The sequence below is a fragment of the Rhinolophus hipposideros genome, assembly GCF_964194185.1.
Source record: "Rhinolophus hipposideros genome assembly, chromosome: 10".
NCBI lineage: Eukaryota > Metazoa > Chordata > Mammalia > Chiroptera > Rhinolophidae > Rhinolophus > Rhinolophus hipposideros.
In genome coordinates, this window is record NC_138056.1 from 2,746,388 (window position 1) to 2,767,754 (window position 21,367).

The following is a 21,367-nucleotide window of genomic DNA, read 5'->3' on the forward strand; positions in this document are numbered from 1 at the left end:
TCAGAATCACTTCAGGGGACCATGGCTGCTGTGCTCAAGGTTCCGTGGGACTGGCAGATGGCAGTGCACTGGGTCGGAGAGAGATGGGAAGGAACCTCGGTCAAGGGCACAGGCCGTGCAGTGTGCTCCGGGTTTGAATTCAGGCTTTGCCACTTCTCAACTGTGTGAACCTGGAAAAATCCCTCGTCTCCTGGTTTCAGTTTCTTAAATTGTAAATAAAAATATGTGGGAAGCACGTAGCACAGTTCCTGGCAGAGTGAGCTCCCGACAATTGGTAGCTGTTGTACAAGTCATTTTTGCAACTTCATACATTCATTTCTGAAGCATATGAGGTGCTGGGGCTGGTGTGTGCTGTGTGGAGAGGAGACATGAATCAGACAGTTCCGTGAGGGACTCTCAGTTTGGAAGGAGAACAAAAAGCAGAGGGTGAAGGCCCCAAGATAAGTCAGAAAAAGGGCTTCATGAAAGAGATGCTGTTGACACCACACTTTGATGAGGAAGTGGGGTTTCTATAGGCAGAACTGAGAAAGAAGAGAAAGAGGGAAGGCTCCTGGGAAAGCTTACGGGGTCAGGATGGTCCCGTGTGGATTTGGGGAGTGGCCAGACGTTGTGGAGCTTGGGGTGACTGGGGCCGGTCCAGAGACAGCCTGGAATGTCTGTGTAAGTAGGAGCCACTACGTGTGTGTGGCTGGTCAGTGGCGAGGAGCCACAGGAGGGTATGTGCAGCTGGACCTCTCCTGGGTGCTGAAGCTCTTTCCGGTTTCTGTCCGTGGTGCTGAATCTCTGCGGCGTCCTGGAGCTCTCCAGGGTGCTGAAGCTTTTTGCGGGGATGCTGGAGCTTTTTGCGGCGTCCTGAGCTCTCCAGGGTGCTGAAGCTTTTTTTGCGGGGATGCTGGAGCTTTTTGCGGCGTCCCGGAGCTCTCCAGGGTGCTGGAGCTTTTTTGCGGGGATGCTGGAGCTTTTTGCGGCGTCCTGGAGCTCTCCGTGGTGCTGAAGTTCGGAGCCAGGGCCTCCCCCTGGAGGAGGAGCCTGATGGGAGGCCTCAGCACGTCCCCTCCCTGGTTGTCTTCACCTCCCATCCCTGTGTCCTGTGGCACGGCCTTCCTGGGCACAGCAACTTATTATTCAGTGAGTGTGTTTGCTTGGGGGCAAAATCTCTTCTGTGAAGAGGTGGGATGCGTCTACGATGTCTTGTGCTCTGAGCTTACCTTCCCTTCGTCACTGAGGTTTGGCTCATGTCACCTTCTCAGAGAGACCTCCTCAGGCACACTCTCTTGGACACTCGGGTGTGTGCTTCCTTCATCATCAGAATCATCTCATGTGTTGGGTGGTTGACTTACTGCCCATCTCCCTCACGAGAATGCCTGCTCCCAACGTGCTGGGGAGTTTGCTGATCTGGTCCCGACTGTGTGTCCAGCGCCCAGGATAGTGCCTGATGCATGACAGACGCCCCAAAACGTGTTCAGTGATGGGCAGTCCTGGGTAGTAGGTGTTTCATGCCCATTTTGCAAGTGATGAAACTGGTTGATTGGGTAGCTTGCCAGGGCCCCACAGGGAGATCTGAATCTAGGCAGACCCCAAAGCGTGGGTCTGGCTGATGCCCCCAGTAAGTCCTGATTCATTGAGATGTAATCTTGTAATTGTCTCTTTCAATCCAGAGGGTGGCTGTAGAGCCAGCCCCAGTCTACACAGGGTGAGGTCTGCTGTAGGTATGGTGACCTGAGAGCCCCCATTGGAAGCTTCTGGTTCAGGGATCTCTGGTGTACCTCTGGCCTCCCCTGAAAGGACCCTCCTTGCTCCTCTCCACATGCCGCTCTCCCACTCGCGTGCCTCCCAGTGCGCTCAGCAGGCTCTCGTTAGCATTGATTTGTCTCTGTCTGCAGTGCCCTTTTGTGGGGAGTTTCATGATACAAGCAGTTAGGTTGGCAAATGAACTGAAGGAAGTCCTTGTGCTAAACGCCCTGTAGGATCTTTTAATTGATGGAGTTTGTCAGTCCCGGGAATTAGGGGGGTGGTGTGTGCCGACAACAAGTGGAGTTAGGCTGAGAAGGCGTGGGGGTGGGATGTGAAGGCCACTGTACTGTCCGATGCTGTCGAGCTCCGAGAATGATCTGTCCCCGTGCTTTGGTGCCATGAGACCAGACACCCACCAGCAGATTTTCCATTTCCCTTTACTGGGAACCTCTGGTTTCATTCAACGCACTTTTGGAGCCCCTCCTCTGTGGGTGGGGCTGGGCGTCATGGAGAGGAGCGGAGCCATCGCTGCCCTTGAGGGCCAAAGTTAGGTGGAGGAGGGAGGCCCACAGAACTCTATTGGGACGTGGGGCTGGGGCACAGAGGGGGAACTGGTGATTGCACTGGATGGGGGGGGGGAGGTGGCACACACACTGGCCTGCAAGGAGACAGGTGGGCCTTGACCCTGACGCTCTCTCCCTGATCTCCCGAATGTGCCACGTTGCTCGCTCGCTGGCTTTCCCTGTCCTCCTCCACTGGGGTCACTCTGGCTCACCCTCATATCTCTGCTCAGCGGCACCTCCACAGGGAAGCCTTTCCTCAAAGCTCTGTGAGATACGGGGCCAGCCAAAGCCGAGCACGTGACAGGCATTTGGTCAGTATCTGTTAAATGCTGCTTGTTGGCACACGTGCGTGGCGCAGCCTAGGTAAAGGCAGGAATGTACAGGAAATGCCAGGAGGCCCACTGCTCAGGGAGGACCTTGAACGCTGAGCTGAGGGGTCGGGCCTCACTCTGTCGCTGGAGACCAGCTTCCTCGGGGGTTTTGGCAGGGATTTCTGTGGCGTGCCAGTCACCAGGCTGGGACCTTCCTGGAGAAGGGAGGTGAATGTAGAGCCCAGACAGGGTCGCTACCCTTGAGAAGCAGATCAGAGCTGAGAGTATGGCTTAAAAGCACAGCCTCAGGAGGCATCTCACCTGGGTCCAAATCTACCTGCTCTACCTACATGCTGTGTGACCTTGGGTGAGTTACACAACCCCTCTGTGTGTCCAGTTCCTCATCTGCAAGGTGGGAATAGGAATAGCTCCCATCTCTTAGTCTCGTGAGTGTGTGTGTGTGTGAAGCATGTAGGAAAAGCAGGGCAGGAGCTAAGCCGTATATGCAGGAGGAGCCATTCCTATTACTGTTGCTGTTGCTGTTAGCCCATGGGAGGGGTAGAGTGCCTTCCCGACCAGGCCAGACGCCTCCTCTCCCCGAGGCAGGGTCTCACCACCCGAGGAAGCTGCCCGCTGGAACCCGCCATGGTGAGGTCAGATGTGAGCCGCCTAAGGTGGAACCGGCTGGGTCTGGCTCACCGAAGGATCCCCAGTACTGGCCTGAAAAGATGGGGGTGAGAGAGGAATATGGAAAAGTGCCAATCTGCCCATGAGCGAACCAGACAACAGCTGGCATTCGTAGCTGCTGGGACCTGGAGGTGCTCCCTGGGCCTGAGCAGGGCCATGCCAGGACAGGCTGGTGGCCAGTGGCCTGGCTCCTGATAACTGATTTTCTGGACATGCCCCAAGCATGGTCATTAGACTAGAACCCTCGCCCACGCCATTCCTGTCGTGTGTTCAGCATCACCCTCACTGAGCGTTCTGTGTGTACTCACTCGTTTAAGCCTCATCAGAACCTGTAAGGTGGCTTCTACTATTGCCCCCATTTCTCAGATGAGGACATTGAGGCACAGAGAGGCCAGAAAAGCAGGCTGAGCATCGCAAAGCTCCTGTGTGGCCCCAGCACCATGCTCTAAGCATGTCGCACTCCTGCCTCTGCGCTCACACTCATAACAGGGTGAAAAGTCACTCCTGAGACTGCTCGCTGCCTGGGGGGCTGTCCTGGATTCCTCTCCTGCTTCCAGAGTCATTGCTTCATTCACAGTCAGGGACTGTCCACTCGTCACACTGTCACTGCAGTGTAACCCGGTCCTTGCGCTGCGTGCAGGACCCTCCTCCTCCCGGCTGATGTCTCCCGGCGCAGCCTTCTGCGCACCCCCTCCTTCCTCCTGGGACTCTCCGCCTTATGCCCACAGTGGCTCACTTACGTCAGCTGCTTGCTCCCCTTTTCCAGAGCCTTCCATGACCGTCTTCTCTAAACGGCGTAAACCTCCCCAAACCACACGCCTCTCTACGAAGGGGCGTTTCTGTTCTCAGCATCGCCACTCGCTGAGACTGTAGAAGCCAGGGGTTTGTTGGCTGAGAATCCCCCTTCCAGAGCCCAAGTCCCATCTAAGGGACGGGCCCTCCTCTCGTGCCCTCGGTCGTCCCAGCACCCAGGACAGAGTCTGGCACAGAGGAGCAGCCCAGGTTAGGTTTTCCAATTGAATGGATGAGCTGAGTTCCCGGGTGTGACCCAGAGGCTAGCCGACGCCACTGAGGACATCAAGAGGCCGTGCTGGAACCTTCTGTGTTGGAGAGGCGGCTCGTCTCTCCCAGACCCCTCCCTAGCCCCCATCGCAGCCAGGAAGTCGAGACGCTTGACTGACTTACACCGGAGCCATCAACCAGCCCTTTCCTGCTAAGCTCTGGAATGCTCCCAGTACCCACTCAGAGCTGGGGGGGGGGGGGTATAGGGGTTACGGCTGACCCTCCCCTTGGGAAATTTTAGGGACCTAGAGTGAACTCTGCCCCAGAGGTGCCTGGTGACCGGTTTTTACGTTAGTGTTATGTCTTTATGGTTGGAGTACGTCCCGTCCCCCAGACATCACTGGGAATAGAGAAAAAGTGGAAAAGAATAGGGAATAGGAACAGTGGAAAAGTCAGGTGGTGCTGCCAGGAGACAGGGTTCCTGCCACGATGCTCATCTTCTCAGGGTTTATTGCTTTACATGTATCTGTTAGAGACACATTTTGTCAGGTGTGTGTATGTTTTTATTGTGTGTAGCATTTTTATTGTGGTGAAAATACACATACCATACAATTTACCATTTAACCATTTTAAAGTGCAATCCACTGGCATTTGGCGCATTCACAAGCTGTGGAATCAACACACCTGTCTAGTTCTAGAACATTCTCATCACCTTAAAAAGAAACCCCTGCCCATTAGCAGTCACTCCATATCCCCCCACAGCTGCCCTCCGCCTCAGACAACCGCTAATCCACTTTCTGTCTGTATAGATTTGCATATTCTAGACATTTCATATATTAATACGTGGGACCCTATAGTACGTGACCCTCTGTGTCTGGCTCCTTTCACTCAGCGTCGTGTTTCTGAGGCTCATCCATGTGGCAGCGGGTGTCAGCGCAGCATTTCCTTCTGTGGCCAGATAATATTCCACTGTGTGGATGGACCACATTTCGTCTGTCCATCTGTTGGTGGACACTTGGGTTGCTTCTAGCTTTGGCGACTGTGAAGGACACTGCTATGAACACGCGTGTACAGACGTCTGTTTGGGTCCCTGCATTCAGTTCTTTGGGGTCTGCAGAGCTGGGGGCATGGACTTGCTGGGTCATGTGGTAATTCTGTGTTTCCCTGAACTGCTGACCCAGCCTTGGGGTGAATCGACAGGAGTGCACTGAGCACTTTAGTAAATGACCATCTTGGTGCTCGGCCTGGCAGAAGGGCAGCAGAGCAGAGGGAAGGGAGCCAGCCCCGGGCGTGGAGACAGAACCAAAACCGACCGGACGCACCAGCTGCCTGCAAATGACATAAACACAGCCGTGACAGTCTCCATGGAGAAGGTCACCGTCCTGTGTGCCAGGCGCCGTTCTCAGGATTCCAAGTGCCATGGACTCGCTCATGCTCAGTGTAGTACACATGTTCCCACCAGCTCCTCTTTCTGCACAAGGAGGCCGGGGCACAGAGAGGGGGACTCACTTGCAGACACACAGGGAGTGAGTGGCAGAGTGGGGCTGAGCCCCAGGTAGGCGGCTATTTCAAAGCCCACACTGTGAACTTCACCGTGTGACCGGGAGTAAGGGCCAGAGTCAAGGGGCTGGCCAGGGAGAGACCCCTGGGCCGGATTAAAGGATCCCTGAGGGCTTCCTGGAGGAGGTGAGGGGAGCAGGGCATTTGGGCTTCAGGGGGCGTTGGTTAAGGACAAACGCAAAGTAAGAGTGCCCCATCTCCTCTGTGGTTCCCAACTGTTATCTAGAACGTTTTGTACAACTGACAGAACTCAGTACAAACTGTGCGCCTCAGCTCTGTTATTCCAGAACTTTCTGTACACCTCATGGAACTCAGTTCACACTAACTCAACATAAAGAGGGAATTTATTGGTTTGAGTGACTGAAAATCCCAGAGCTGTTTGGCTTCAGGCCCAGCTGGATCCAGGAGCTCAGTGATGTCCCCAGGACCTCACTGCCTATCTCGCCTCTGATTTCCTGTGTCAGCTTTGTCCTCAAGGGGTTTCTCCCCACAAAGGTGGTGAACACAGCCTCCCCCAGCTCCAGGTTCTCATGCTGCTGATGGAGGAACCCCAGCAGAAAGAGAGCGCGTCTCATTGGTCTACCTTTGTCACATGTCCATCCCTGAGCCGGTGACTAACTAGACTGATGGAAAACGCTGACTGGCCAGGATGGGTCACGTGCCCTCCCCAGAGACAACGGGCTGCGTCAACCCCCTTGGCCACCAGGACTGAGAGTGGGGGTGGGCCGGCTCCCACAGGAAGGCTGAGTTTCAGGTGTGGGGAAGAGGAAGACACACTGCGGGACAGGCAGACCCAGCAGACAGCCACTCCCTGCCTCGCCGTGCAGGGTGGCCGTCCACGTTCTCCGTGGGCCCATCAGCCCCAACCCTCCCGCTGGCCTCTGGGTTCTCTGGGGGTACACAGGTTCTCTGATTCCCACAGGCCCAGTGGCACAGACCCTATGACAAGCTGGGGCAAAGGGACCCTGACTTCTAAGCTCTGCATGCTGTTCAGATCTGATCCCAAGGACACCTTGTGAAGACCCCCAGGGTCTTCCCCCCGCCTCCCAGGCCTGGCTGAATGGTGTCCTGTTCAAGGCTGAGCACGCCTGTCCCTGGGCCCAGAAGCCTTTGGGCTGCAGCTGACATACAGAGTAATCGGTGAAGTCCTGGGTCACTCAGGGGCTGGGTCCCGCGTGCCATGGTGAGTCTTCTCTCTGCACCTTGCAGCCTCCCTTGGAATTTAGCAGAAAACACTGGGGTGTCCCGGCATCCAGATGGTGGCTCTGAACCTGTACGTTGTAGCTGTCAAGAGTGTCGGCTGAAGTGCTTTCTTTTAATGACTGGTAGAAAGCAACGCCATCATCCACGCAGCACCCTTTCATTCATTCACTCATTCATTTATTCATTCATTCCCTAGTCATTCCCTTGGGGTGTGATTGGGCTTCCCACCCACCTTCCCTCCAGTCACCCTTCTGTTTCACCTGCCAGAGAGGGCAAGTCTTCAGATCTGAGAAGAAAGGGAGAGAGAGTCAGGACTAGAGAAACAGGACGGGGGGCTCGGGCAGGGGCAAGGAGCTAGGGGTCGGGGGGGCCTGGAGACACCAAGGGCTCGCGGGTTGTGAAACGAAGGGCTACTGAAAGACGCGGCTTGGATCCCTTTTCATAACTGGAGAAGTTGCATTACAGACTGTCCGTCTGGGTACCTGGGCTACGGTTGTTTTGAAAATCATTTTGGGCCTGGACTGGACCACGTGAGACCATGGTGTATATGTGTACGTGGGTTATGGACTTAGTCTGAGCAGCTATGATGTAGGGCGAGGCCTTGAGCTAGTGAGTGGCTGGGGAAACAGAGGTGCCAGACCCGGTCCTTCTTCCCAGAGCGTGGAGTCAGGCTCCCCCCACGGCCCCGTGCTCAGGTGTGCACAAGCCCGGCCCGTCACAGTGTTTGGTCCGTCAGTGTTTTCAGAGGGAGGGAAGGGGTCAAAACAGGAAGCGGGGGACAGGTGGGGACCGTGTGTGTTGGAAGAGATGAGCTGTGGTCACACCACTGATTTTGAGGGGGCTGGCTCTGATTGGGCACCTTTGCTTGAGGGGCCCAAACTTGTGACAAGCGTGCACCTTGTTCTGCTCAGGCTTCTACAACAGATTACCGTAGAGAGGGGGCGGGGGGGTTAACCTATTAATTTCTCATAGTTCTAGAAGCTGGGGTCAAGATCCAGCTGCCAGCAAGGCCAGGTGCCTGGGGAGAGCCCTCTTTCTGAAGTCGGTGCCTTCTTCTCAGGCTCTCGCGTGGCAGAGAAAGACCTCTGGTCTCTTCCTCTTATAAGAACACTGACCCCATCGTGGGATCTGATGATGACCCCACCGATCCCTAACCACCTCCCAGAGGCCCGCCTCCAAATACCATCACACTGGGGTTAGGGCTTCAAGGTCCTCGGAATGTGGGGGACGCACACATTCAGTGCATGAGAGAGTGCTTGGGGGACACGCTCCGGGGCCTGCGACCTGCTGTGTAGGGGAAGGGCGTGTCTGAAACAGCCCGATGGACTCGCCCTTTCCTGCCTGCGGGGAACAATTTTTCCAGCCTTAGACTCAGTCACTTACACTGAATGGCGCAGGTTTAGGGGGTCACGGCAACAAGGGAGACCAGCATTGCTACCATCTCAGTAATTTGCCAGTGGGTGGGGTCCACACAGTGCGGGGAGTAATAACAATAACGCCCGTGCCCACTGCTGAGCACCCACTCTGTGCTGCGACCTCCACCCTTGCCAGGCTCACAGGGGAGGCAGCAGGAGTACCCAGCCGAGGCTCCGTGAGCGTGACGATCTGAGAGGGGTGGATGGGGCAGGACTCCCCAAACCCAAGTCTGGCTCAGGGTCCGTAGGTCTTGAACACTGTGTGTCCTCCTCTGGGGCAGGAAGGTGGCCCCGAGGGCTGGTGGAGAGCCTGGCTACCTGGCTGGACACCGGCCCGGCCAGCTCTACTTGGCCCAGCTCCCCAAGGGCCCTGCGGCCTCTTCCTGGCCGGAAGTGAGACAGAGCCATGTGGGTCAGTGAGCACAGGGTGGCTCGGCCTGGGGGCCTGGTGGCAGGCACACATGAAGGCCATGGCCTCAGTAAGGAGACAGTCCTGCCCCTGCACCGCCATGTGGGTCGGCAGTCGTTGGTCTCTCTTCCCATGTGGGGCTCGGCCTCAACTGTTCTGGGAAGAAATTTAGTTTGTGGTCAGTTAGTTTCCCAGGAGTTCTTTTTAATGAGCCTTCTGGACGGAGGGCCTGATTTGTTTCTGTTTTCTGGAGAACAGGCTGTGTGCCCCGCAGTCACATGGCCAGCCCTGCCCCAGCCCGTGGCCACTCCCAGATGCCCCTGCCTTCACTCACCAACTCCAGAATTGCAGTGTCCAGCAGGACGGAGCTAACCCAGCCCCGCGAGGTGCTCTCGCTGAGACCTTTGGATTCCCGGCGTGCTTGTCCCTCATTCCTGCCAGGCTGGGTCAGCTTAAACAGCCACCCCTTTTTCATTTGTTTATTGAGGTACAGGTGCTGGCCGTGGTACGAGGCTCAGGCTGTGGTCTGGTAGATGACCGCATGATGATGGTGACACACTGGCACTCGGTAACTGTGTGAGGTGTGCCGGCACATCTGGCCATGGATTCTGGTGCCGTCCTCCCTCCGGTTTGGCTTAGATGAAGCCTGTCTCTGGGAATTCTCCTTAGAAAGGTGCGCCTTCAGAGAGCAGCCTGCCTCTTTCACTTACAGCAGGAAGAAGAACATGGCCCCTTTCTCAGAGCAGGAGCCCAGCTGGAGGAGGGGCTGGGGGCCCTGCCCTCTAAGAGTCTGGGCTGGGGAGCAGAGGGAAGGGGAGGGACAGGACCAGGGGGTGCACGGTTGGAGTAAAAAGAAAGGGACGATGTGTGATCCCACCCACATGAGGTCCCTAGAGTCATCAAATTCCTAGAGACAGAAAGTGGGATGGCATACGCCTGGAGCTGGGGAGTGAGTGTTCAGTGGAGACGGTTTCTCTTTGGGAACATGGAAAAGTTCCGGAGATGGGCGGCGGAGTGGCTGCACAGCAAAGTGAACATATTTGGCCTGGCGGGCGGTAGGGGTGAGACGGGGGTGAGGCCCAGCTCGGAAGGGCACCCCCCCCCCCCCCCGTGGCCTCCCCACCCTTTGTCCCCCTTCCCTTCTCCATCCCAGCCCCTTTGTCAGTTCCTGTTTAGTCAGCACTCACTGGCACGTGGCATAGTTTCTATTCATTCTTTGTTGTGGGTCAGTGTTCCCCCGCGGACCATAAGCTCAGGGAGCAAAGACTGTCTTTCTTGCTCACCTACAACCAAAGGCACCTGGCACGTAGCAGGCGCTCAGTAAATCCTGTCACTTGAACGAAAAAGAAAGAGGAGAGGGTGTTCAAACAGACACAAGGCAATCCACAAACCTACTCCTAAATGACAAACATGAGTTTTAGAGCCTCGCGAGCCATAAATAATAGCATTTATTCTTATTTTAAGTATGCAAAAATACCATGTGTATGCTCCCTCCTGGATTTCCCAGGGAACGTAAATGGGTATGAAAGGTCTGGGCGGCTTGGGCCCTACGTGATAGCGGGTTACCGGGGGGAGTCAGAGGACGACTCAACTCTTTTGAACGTAACTTTTTAAAACCTTGTATTTCTTGCCTAATTAACACGGGATCCGCAGGCCAGAAGGCAGCTGGCACCTAAGGCCCTGCCCCTCCATTACTCCTGGTCTCTCCCGAGACGTCCGTCACTCTTAGCTGCCTTCAGCGGACATTCTCCTGAGCCAGATAGAAATCTCCAGGAAATACGTGCCCCGTTTGTGTCACTTACTATTTCCCAGCAGAGGAGGGGAGGTGTCGGGAGTTTAAGGCTAGGGCAGCCACCTCCGTTTGCAGCTCGTGTGGGTACAGGGAACACTTCTCGGTGTCACCTCGGTTGCAGTTGGAGGGACAGAGCTGCCATCCCCACAAATCTAACGACTGTAACAGTTCACAAGCGGTTCGCTTGTGACGATCCAGTTTGTCACCTTCCCATGCAGTTCCACCCAGAGCCCCTTTGTCACTCACTCGGTGCTTTGTTCATTCAGTATCTCCCCCCAGCCCTGCAGTTATTAGGGATTTAAATTGGAATCAAGTGGAAAATCAAAGTTGTAAGGCTCATGGCATTTTTAACCAAGAAAATTTACCTGGAAACCCGCCCGATGGCCATCTTCCAAGAATGGTTTGCTGTTGGGGTGGAGAGCAGTAAGTGTTGGCCTGGCTTATCTGGTTCCCTTTAAAGGGACCCCGAGGACAAAGCCTGTGAAAAGGCCCATTTGAATGCCGGTGAGACCGGCCTCCGCACGCAGCACTGGCAACCTGCAGCAGTGCCACCACCATCCTTCTGACCCTCCCTGTCCTGGCGCCCAGGCCCTCATGACCCTCTCCCCAGCCCAGGAATCCCAAGAAAGAGTCTGAGCCTTGTTACCCAGCAGTCAGACCCAATGACAGTCGCTGGTGCCGGACCCTCACCCAGGGACAGCTGCCTTCGTGGCTCGGGCCTCAGCCCTTTGCAGTCCGCACCCGGCAGGAGGGTGAGAGCGCTGTGGGGCCTGCCTTGTAAGGACACTGGTCCCATCCATGGGGCCCACACTCACGACCCCGTCAGCTGCCGAAGGCCGCACCTCCACTCACCATCACGGCGGGCGGTTAGGGTTTCAACCCAGGAATCGGTCAAACACGCCATTTGTAGCAGCCAGAAGTCAAGATTTTTCTAGGAGTTCTCCTCATTGCCTGTGTTGGTAATTATTCAGATGTTTTATCATCGTTATACAAGAAACTCTGAGCAGATCTAACAAAGCGGGGCCATCAACAACACAAGGGAGCAAAGCCACCATCCCAGGGACACCTGGAGCCCCCGGAAGCTAGAAGAGGCAGGAAGGAGCCTCAGGAGGGAGCACAGCCCTGCAACACCCGGGTTTCTGACTTCTGGCCCCTCCAGACTGTGGGAGGATATATTTCTGGTGTTTTAAGCCCCCAGCTTGTGGCAATTTGTTACAGCAGCCCCAGGAAACTAACATATAACACACGCGGCTGCATGCACACGCACACACTAGGATGCCGTGACAGGGTGATAGCATGGAGAGCCTTCCTCAGCTGGTGGTCAGGAAAGGGCCCCCAAAGGGGAGACTTGGGCTGAATCCGAGGAGATGAGGGAAGGACTCCGGAAGGAGCCAGCCAAGCAGAGCAGGTGGGGAGTGCAAAGGCCCTGCCTGGCCCAGGAACGAGCCGTGTGTTCCAGAACCTCTGGTGGAGCCAGGGGAGCTCCCCCCGGGCATTTCAGGATACAATATGGCTCCAGACGGGTTCGCTGCCAAGACGGGAGGCTTTGAAGGGTGACCCGGTCATACAGCCCAGCAAGGGGGGCCTGGTATCCCGCCTTCACTGCCCCAGAGGGCAAGAGTCCTGAGGGCAGCAGTCTGTCTCCCCTGCTTTAAGCTGGTGGTCACTGTGCCCAGGTCAGGAGCAGTTGGGGTGGCAATTGGGGGTCCTGGGGGGAAGACAGGGAAGCAGTAGGGGGCCTGGAGTTTGCAGAGGACAGAGCCCCAGGGGACCCGCCTGTCACCATGTGAGTAGTTGGAGGCGCCTCAGTCTCTTGCCAGCTCAGCCCCCTGCCGTTCCCAGCACGCGTGGCCCTCAGGGCTGGTGTCCCACAGCTGGTCAGGAGGCAGGCTTGTGGAAAGCTTGCCTAGATGTGGATTCACCCTCCGGGCAGACTCCGCCTCTCCCCGTGAGGCCTGTGTCCTGTCACCACGCTCAGGGTGGAATGACAGAAGAGCAATCGATGTGTCCAGGGCATTTGCAAGAGATGATCTCTGTTTGGCCCGCAGCCCCTCTCCCTGCCCCTTTGCACCTGGTTGGTGGTGGGTAGTTTTAGTGGAAGGCGGAAGGGAAGGGGACATGGAGAGAAAATGGCTCAGTGGAAAACAGGTCCAAGACCTCCTTGGAGGAATGAGGGGCCAGGTGGGCTTCGAATGCTAACGGGGAGAGTCCCCAGGGGCTCGCGCAGAGGCCAGGGACGCAATGCACCCCCAGGCAAGCTCGATGGGCCCCTCTCCCCACCCGAAACCAGCCCTCTCAACGTTGGCAGTCCCCTCCCGGGCTGGAATCTGCTCTAGGATGAAAATTAATTTCTCTTCCTCTTTACAACAACAATTGTGCAGCCTCTCTCAAGTACATCCTGTCTCTGGTTGCACAAAACACACCTGCCTTGTCCCGCGGGGACCCAGAGCCCCAGAACCAGCGCTCTTCACCCAGCTGGAGTCTCGAGTGTTTGGGCAATGCTTCCTTACTGCTCACTGTGCCAGTCAGGTGGCTGTCCCCAGAGCCCGTCCTGGGGTGCAGGGCAGAGGTGCCGCATGGCACCTGGTGTGAACTGAGCTCTGCCTGCATTGGGCTGGGGAACTCCGGCAATCTCCCGACCTCCCGTTTCCTCGTCTGCAGAATAAGGAGCCGGACACCACCTCTCAGGGCTGCCGTGAGGGCTGAATGACATCGCGGTGACCACACTCTGTATGTTGAAGCGTCCCCCCGTATGTACCTTGCCACACAGGGTCTTCCATCACTGTATCGTCAGGTTTTCACCAGGCTGTGTGCAAAGCACGAGTGACTGGGCCTACTTTGCAAACGGAGAAACTGAGGACCAGGAAGGTCAAGGGTATGACAGGAGGGGCGAGAGTAGAAGAGAAAAAGGGCACGTGTGTCTGCTACCCCGCCCCACCCCCCCACCCCGTCCCTCTCCATCCTGCCCCCTCCTGCAGCCTGAGTCCACGTGCAGCCCCTCCCTGTGCCACCTCCACCAGGGCACGCCCCTCATGCCTGACCCCTCAGAATGGGGCTCCCATGTTCCATCCTCCCAGGCCCTCCCGGTTAACCTGTGGACCCCGCCATACGGAGGTGGGCTTCCCGGAGAAGACCTTCAGTGTTAAGCAGTCTCCCTCTTGTTAGCGATGTTGGCGTTTTAAAGGGCCCATGAGGGGTGCCGCCCGCCAGCCTGGGGCAGGCAGGACAGCCTGCATGAGGCTATAGGAGCAAACCATGCGGCAGTGGTGCCCGCGGCCGACCCCGCGCTGCCCTCACCTAGGAACCCAGGGGGGCGCAGCCCCACCCACTGATCCTCACCAGTCGCTGTGGCCGTGCAGGTTGAAGGGAACTGTGGAGACTAGTGTGTTCCCTCTCTCAGCTTTGCCTGGAGGGACACACGTCACTTCTGCTCCCTTCATTGACCACAGCCAGCCTCACGTGTGGCACATGCGACCTCGTGTATACCCAGAGGAAGGAAACTGGATTCTGGTGACCAGCCCTAATGCCGCAGAACCTAAACACAAGAACCTTTGGTGCTGGGGTTTCTGACCAGAGGGAGGGCTGGTGAGCGGAGTGCCACCCCCTCCCTGCCACCACTCTAACTTCCAGGCATCTGTGTGACCCGCCTGGCTGTGCCAACGCCACCAGAGGGCTCCTGGGGTCCCAAGAATATATGGGTGGCTGAATTGCTGTGGCGGGCAGCTTGCTCCTTGGTGGCCCGGCTCAGCCCTCTTCCTCCTGCCCACTCTGGGCCTGTGGGGTGTCATGACGTGGCTTGGGGTACGGTGTTTCTCCATCTCAGCAGCGGAGACCCCCTGCCTCACTCCAGGGCACAAGCTGTCGGGCCCTCCTGCTCCTCCGTAAATGTGCTGGGCGCTGGGGTCAGTGGCGTGAAGCTGGCCACCTGGGGGTCACGGGGTTTGACCCGACAAGACAAGGCCCTAAATCAGCAGAGAGCACTGGGCCTGCCTGTGGGAAGAGGGGGTTTGTGCTCACGGGGTCTCCTCGCCTCTTGGTCCCAGGCTTCCTGCCACATTCAGTGCAGATACAGTGGCTGTTTGTTTCATAACCACTCCTAAATATAGTGCGTGCTAAGTGATCTCTAGAAACCAGGGGGAAGAAACTGCTTGATTGAGATGTTTGCAGAGGCCGAGGCATTGAGTGGACAAGAAAACATGTGTCTCTAAATGGGCCTGGCAAACTGTGTTGCCGGGGGTGTGTGCCGTTGCCAGCTGAGTTGTGACTCTCGGCGACGGTCTCCTAGCAACCGTGGGTGTGGGGTACCAAGCTCACGGGGGATGGGAGGCTGGGATGGAGGCTGTTTTGGAAGAAAATGAGGCAGGGCTGCAAGGAAGGGAGGGGAGGCCCCGGAGGCCTGAAGCCCTCGGCTCTGCTCTGCGAGCAGGCTGGGGTCCACTGAGACCCCCTGCCCCACGCCGTCCCTGTGGTCTCCACAGGTGTGAATGAACGGGGACCTGCCTTCCTCATTGCTCATTCCTCTATGTGTGCATTTTACACACATACATGTCCTACTTTTCCATTTTTATACAAAGGTCTTTTATTCCACTTCCCGGTTTTGTTGGCAAGCAGCTGGGCTTGGGTGACTCCCAGCAGAGGCATGATGGACCCCGGGAAGGAGTGGGGCACGGGGAGCTGAGAGTCCTGGGGTGAAAGAACAGAGGTGCTGAGCGAGTCAGAGCCCACTTCCCCCAGACCCTGGGCAGGTGCTGTGATGTCTGGGCCTCAGTTTCCTGATCTGTGAAGTGGACGTAGCACTGTGCAGTGAAGAGCTAATGACCTAAAGAGTCTGGCCTTGCCTCCGGCTCCTGGGAGGGGACCTCTGGGCCCCTGGAATGTCCTGCCTGATAGCAGTGTCTATCGGCCGCCGGACAGTCTGGCAACGCGGTTTGGGCCACGCCGTATCCATTTTGACCTCTGGAAGAGAGTACACGGGTCAGCCAGATGACCAAGTTGACCTGGAGATTGAAGGTCAGCCCAGTGGCAGTGTATGGTCGACCTCAGTAGAAACTGTGATGCCAGACTCGGGGAGCTTACCTGTTGGGGTACCACCCATGTGTATTGTCAGTCATTGCCAGGGAAACCCGTCCTGATGTCATAGAGACAGCGCGTGCTCCTTGTCTGGACCCCTGCAATCTGCCCCACCTGTCTCTGCCCCTGGCTGATTTTCACCCTTATCCTTTCCTGGAATAAACTGTAACATGAGTATAAGAGCTCTCCCTGAGCTCCGTGAGCGCTTCTTGCAAACCACTGAAACTGAGGGTGCTTTGGAGGACCCCGAGCTTGCCACTGGTCAGAGGTGAGGGCTGTCTTGTGGGGACTGTGCGAAACTCGCAAGGACCCATCCTTCGGGGCTCCCCTCGTGAGCCAGCGTGTGCTGACACCTGTGGGCCCATGGGCAGCGTCCCGTCAGCTATGCCTTCTTCCTTCCCCTCATGTGGGCGTTAGACCAGGCGCTGACCACAGTGAGGCTGGGACCCAGGGGCCAACAAGCAGATACATACAGCGTTCCGTGTGGCGTAGTTACCAGAACTGACCCGAGGGGTATGAGCATGAGCGCAGGGGTTAGAGGGGGTCTCTCTGGGAAGGGAGAGGGGGGCAGCCCCTCCAGGCAGAGGGAACAGCCTGGTTAAGGCCTCAAGGCCCAGAAAGCAGGCCCTGGACACGTTCTGGGAGCCCAGAGAGCCCCGGGGTGGGGCTGACCAGTGAAGGGGTGGGAGAGGAAGCCTGGGACTCGAGTTGCATTTTGGACGTGACAGAGGGGTCAGCAGGAGAATCGGCCAGCTTGGGAGGCAAGCACAGGGAGTTGGTGGGCAGGGAGTGGGGAGGACGGTCTGGAGGGAGGGAGCGCAGGGTTTGCCAATGGCTCTGAACTGCAGGGTGAAAAGAGGATGAGGCTGACCCCTTGGGTTTGGCCTTGAGCGGCCAGTGGATGGAGAGCTCGCTGAGGTGTGAAGGCCCGGCCAGGACAGTCGGGGACGGGCCTCAGCTCAGTTCTCAGGCTGTGTGGTCCCAGGTGCCTCCTGGGCACCAGGTGAGGTGGAGTGCAGGCGTCCAGAGGACAGTGAGTCGGGCGTCCTGGCGGCCAGGCAGCCGGGGCATGAGCTGACTGGAGGTAAGGGCAGGGTGGAGAGGTCACGTCTACCACAGGAGACAGCAGGTGAGGGGCCCCTGGGATGACCCAAGTGTCACATGGGGCAAAGGACAGTGGCTGGAAGCGAGAGAGGATCGTGGGAGCAGTGGGGACGGCGACCTGCGAGAGGAGGGTGGAGGAATGTGGGGGGCCACTCTTCGAGCGTCTCTGTGGAAGAGACCAGTCGCGGGGCTGGGACGGAGGGGGAACTGAGGCGGCCTCTCCTGCACATGTGGGGCCGCTCATTCTCTGCTGGAGGGGAGTCCGCGCAGCGTGGGGTGCTGAGCGCCACCCTGGCTGCCTCCCACCAGAATGTGTCCAGACCGTGCCAACGTCCCCTGGGGGCCTGCGGGGGGATCGCCCCGACTGAGGACCACCGTATTAAGGGAAAGATGGTTGGACATTCTGCTGTGTTTAGGCCGGCTGGTGGCCATAGGGGCATTTATTGGAAAGGCAAGAATGGATGGCTGAGGAAGAACGGGAAGTGAGCAGGTGAAGGCAGGAGGGGACGTTATTGCCCTGGGTGAGGGCGCCGTGCGTCCAGCAGACCTAGAGGACCTGCCCGTCACCCGGATGCAGAGGACCGAGGGGGCCGGCCACCTAGCTGAAGGCTCCTCTCCCATCTGTGCCCCACTCCCTGTGACTAGGCCTGGGAAATAAGATCACACGAGTGACATGCCAGCCCGTCCCCCTCACACCCCACCCAACCCCTGCCACATCCATCCATCAGCTCTCAGTAAATGCCCCCAGCCTCAGCCCCTCCTGAATCCTGGAAGATAGTCCCAAGGTTTCTGGGCAAGCGGTGACTGTCCCCTCCTGTCCTCATTTCCACAGGACATGCCAGGGTCTTCTGCTCAAGGTCACCACAGTCAAAATCACCCCAGCCCACGTGCGGGTGACAGTCCTCTGGTTCCACTTCTGGGGACGTCTTGCCCATTCTTGCTGGCAGGTCCTGCCTCATGCCCCTTCGGGACCAAGGCTGGGGACCGGACCCCCAGGTCCCTAGCATGGCGCAGCGGTGCCTCCCCACACCCAGCCTGGCTCCCACCTGCCTGGGAGGAGTCGGGAGGCTGAGGAGAGGCCCAGGGCCTCTAATTCTCTCACTTGTCTGGAGCAACCCTTCCAGTAGAATTTTCAGGAAGTGTCCCATCTGCCAGATTTGGCTGTTGACCCCTTAAAATGCAGCCCGTGTGACTGAAGAACTGAACTTTTCATTGTATTTCATTTTAATTTAAATATAAGTAGCCAGAGGCAGCTAGGGCTACTGTATGGGACCGTCCATTAGTGAGGTCACCGTCCACCCAGAAAACGGAGCTGAGAAGAATTCCCAGTTGCTTCTTCTCTTCCTTCCTTCCAGCAGTCCACCTGCCAGTGGCCACACCCTGGCCGGGGCTGCCCCCAGTGCGGTAGGCGGTACTAAATAAAGAAGATGACAGTCCACTAGGCAGGTGCTGCGGAGAACATAAGCCAGACTGACAGGGTGCAGGCTGGGGGAAGGTCAGGGTCGTGTCCCCGAGGAGGTCGCCCGGGAGCTCGGAGCTGAGAAGCCCGAGGCTGGGAGGCCCCCCCACCCCGGCGGAGGGAGCCCCTGCCAGGAAAGCCCAGAGGTGGAGACTGGTGGGGACCTTGAGGGGCAGAGAGTCCAAGCATGGGGACAGGTGGAGGGTCGGGAGGCAGGCACAGATGTTCCCCTCCTCCCAAGGACGTGGTGAGGAATTCCGATTTTACTTACACGGGGACAAGGCTTTGCGGCAGGCGGGGACACGTGGTGTGTGCATTTCAGCTTGTCTGACTCCAAAGGGAAGAATGGATTGGGGGGTGCGATGGGTTAGCTCGCATCCCCCCAGAACTCGTGGCCACCAGGAAACTCTTTTGGAAATAGGGTCTTTGCCGACGTAATTAGTTAAGGGACTTGAGATGAAATGATCCCGGGTTAGGGTGGGCCCTGAATCCAGTGACAGGTGTCCTTATAAGGAGAGTCAGGAAGCGGGGAGAAGGCCAAGTGCAGACACGGAAGGGACACATCTACACAAGGTGGACACCTCAGAACCCAGCGGTTGCCGGCAGCCCCAGAACCTGGGGCAGAGACTGGAACAGATGTTGCCTGCAGGCTTGATGTTGGACTTCCGGCCTCCAGAACGTGAGCGAATAGGTTTCTGTTGTTGGAAGCCACCCAGCTTGTGATCATTTGTTATGGAAGCCCCGGGACGCTCATACAAAGAGCCAGCAAGGCCCTCAAAAGGCTGTTTCCACATCCAAATGTGGGGGTGTGAGAAAGAGTCAGACTGAGAGCCCGTTCCGAGGGTAAAACTCACAGATTCGGGGAACTTCTGGTTGTTTCACACAGCGAGGCGGCCGTGGGGTCTTCGGGGACTTGGCTGGGCAGTGGGTTTGGAGTGGGAGATGCAGCATCCCACCGAGTCCTGTCGGGCTGAGATGCCCACTAGACATCCTGCTGGTGCTGGATGGAGCCGGAAGGTGCCTCGGAGCCAGCTGCGCTCGTCAGGTCACCCACTGCCCCAGCGACACGCCTTCACCCTGTCCCATCTGGGAACAGCCCCATAGCGTGAGCCACGGCCCCTCTTTGGAGGAACCAGGCTCAGCTCACAAAGCTCCTGGCATGGTGTGGACAGAACCAGCTCAGAGACCCCAGAGTCCAGAAGCCGGTCCTCTCCTGTGCTGAGGGAAGGGGCAGCAGATGGCCTGAGGCGTGGTGTCCCAACCCTCAAGTTCCTTCCACCATCCCCAGCGGGGCCTGCAGCCTCCTTTCTGCAGAAAGGCTCAGTGTGCTCCTTAGGCCTAGGGACAGACGTGACTCCCGTTGGTGGAAGCTATCAGTCACACTTTATGCAGTTATGCCATGAAATCATGTGTTTCTTGGCTATTTTATGGGTGTCACCGAGGAAGAGTGGCAGTAATGGTCCTCATCCATCTCCACCCGACCTCTTAAATCCTCCTCTTCTGCCAGTAAAGTCTCCTCCGTCTGTGACAGTCACCAGCCTGGGTTTTTTCAGGGACATTGCACTCCCAACTGGTCTAGGCCTCTGGAGCCGGAAGGCGTGGGTTCGAATCCCAAGTCCTTCACTGTCACCTTAGGCAAGTTATGTGGCAGCTCCTGCCTCAGTTTCTTCCTCTGTAAAATGGGGGTTAGGACAGGGGGTCGTTGTGAGGGTGTCAGTGTGAGTAAAGCATCTAGAACTCCTGTGGACACACAGAGCCCCAGAAATGGGGCCATCCTGGGAGGTCACGGGCAGACTGGGCAGCGAGTTCCCCATGGACCACTGTCATTTCTGTGAACACATAGAGATGAAATCAGGATGATTAAAACCCCCACAGCCTTGGGGACAGGTGCTGTTGCCATCCCCTTTTATAGATGGGGAAACGGGCCTGGTGGGTGTCACACCTGCCACCACAAATGTCTCAGTCAGCTCAGGCCACCATAACAAAATACCGGGGGCTTAAACAACAGACATTGATTTCTCACAGTTCTGGACGCCAGAAATCCAAGATGGACACTGAGTTGGCGCCTGGTGACGGCTCTCTTCCTGGTTTGCAGACGGCTGCCTTCTCACTGCCCTCACGTGATGGAGAGAGAAAAAGCATGCTCTGGTGTCTCTCCTTATGAGGGCCCTAACCCTATCGGATCAGGGCCCCACCCTCATGACCTCAGTTAACCTTAATCACCTCCATAAAGGTTCCATCTCCCGTCACCTTGGGGCTTGGGACTTCAACATAGGAATTTGGGGGACACAAACATTCAGTCCATAACAACAAACTTTGCAGTTGGCCTGGGGGCAAAACAGCCCAGGTGATTATTTCAGAGCAGATGGGGAAGAAGGCCCCCGATGGAGCCTCCATGTAAGGAGGTGGGGGTGCCAGGGATGGGCCTCACCGCTCTGCTCGCCGGTGGCAGCCTCGCCGTAGAGAACGCAGCTCTCCAGGTTTCTGTAAAGCCGATGGGGTTACCCGTTCTGCCTAATTAAGTGCTTCATGGACAGCCACCCAAATCCGCATTTCTCCCAGCCCAGCAGAGGCTTCCTAGGGGCAGAGCAATTACGTTTCATTCCGATGAGGCCCCAGCAGGGTAATGATGCTTCTGTTGTGGGAAAGCTAGGAACCGGCAAGTGTGTGGGGAGATCCTCCCCGCGTCTCAGTTAGCTTGGCGCACGTTTATTCAGGTGGCTAATATTGATTCCGCATTCTGAGGTACCAGGTGCTGTGGGAAGAGCGTAAGTGGCATTCTTCTTCTGAAACCCCACAACCACCCCCATTTCACCTATGGGGAAACTGAGGCACCAAGTGGCGAGTGTGGGGTGCGTGCACCTTTGCCCTGCTCAGCTGGTAAATGCCAGAGCGGTGGCCTGCTCCCACCAAGCACGGGACACCAGAGCACCAGGCAGTGAAGCCACACGTACGCTGTGGAACACCCCGGGCTCAGGTGCTCAGTGGGGCAGCTGGCATCCAGACCTCGGCCACACCAAGTCGAGATGTCTGCACAAGTGCCCAGGGTGGAGCAGTC

The 21,367-nt window shown here is 57.2% G+C and overlaps 1 protein-coding gene across 5 annotated transcripts in view; it reads left to right on the forward strand.

Moving 5' to 3' along the window:
* The window catches only part of SHANK2 (SH3 and multiple ankyrin repeat domains 2), a 253,496-nt gene that overhangs the window by 126,022 nt on the left and 106,107 nt on the right, over nucleotides 1-21,367 (forward strand). The gene's annotated exons all lie outside the window — the stretch shown is intronic.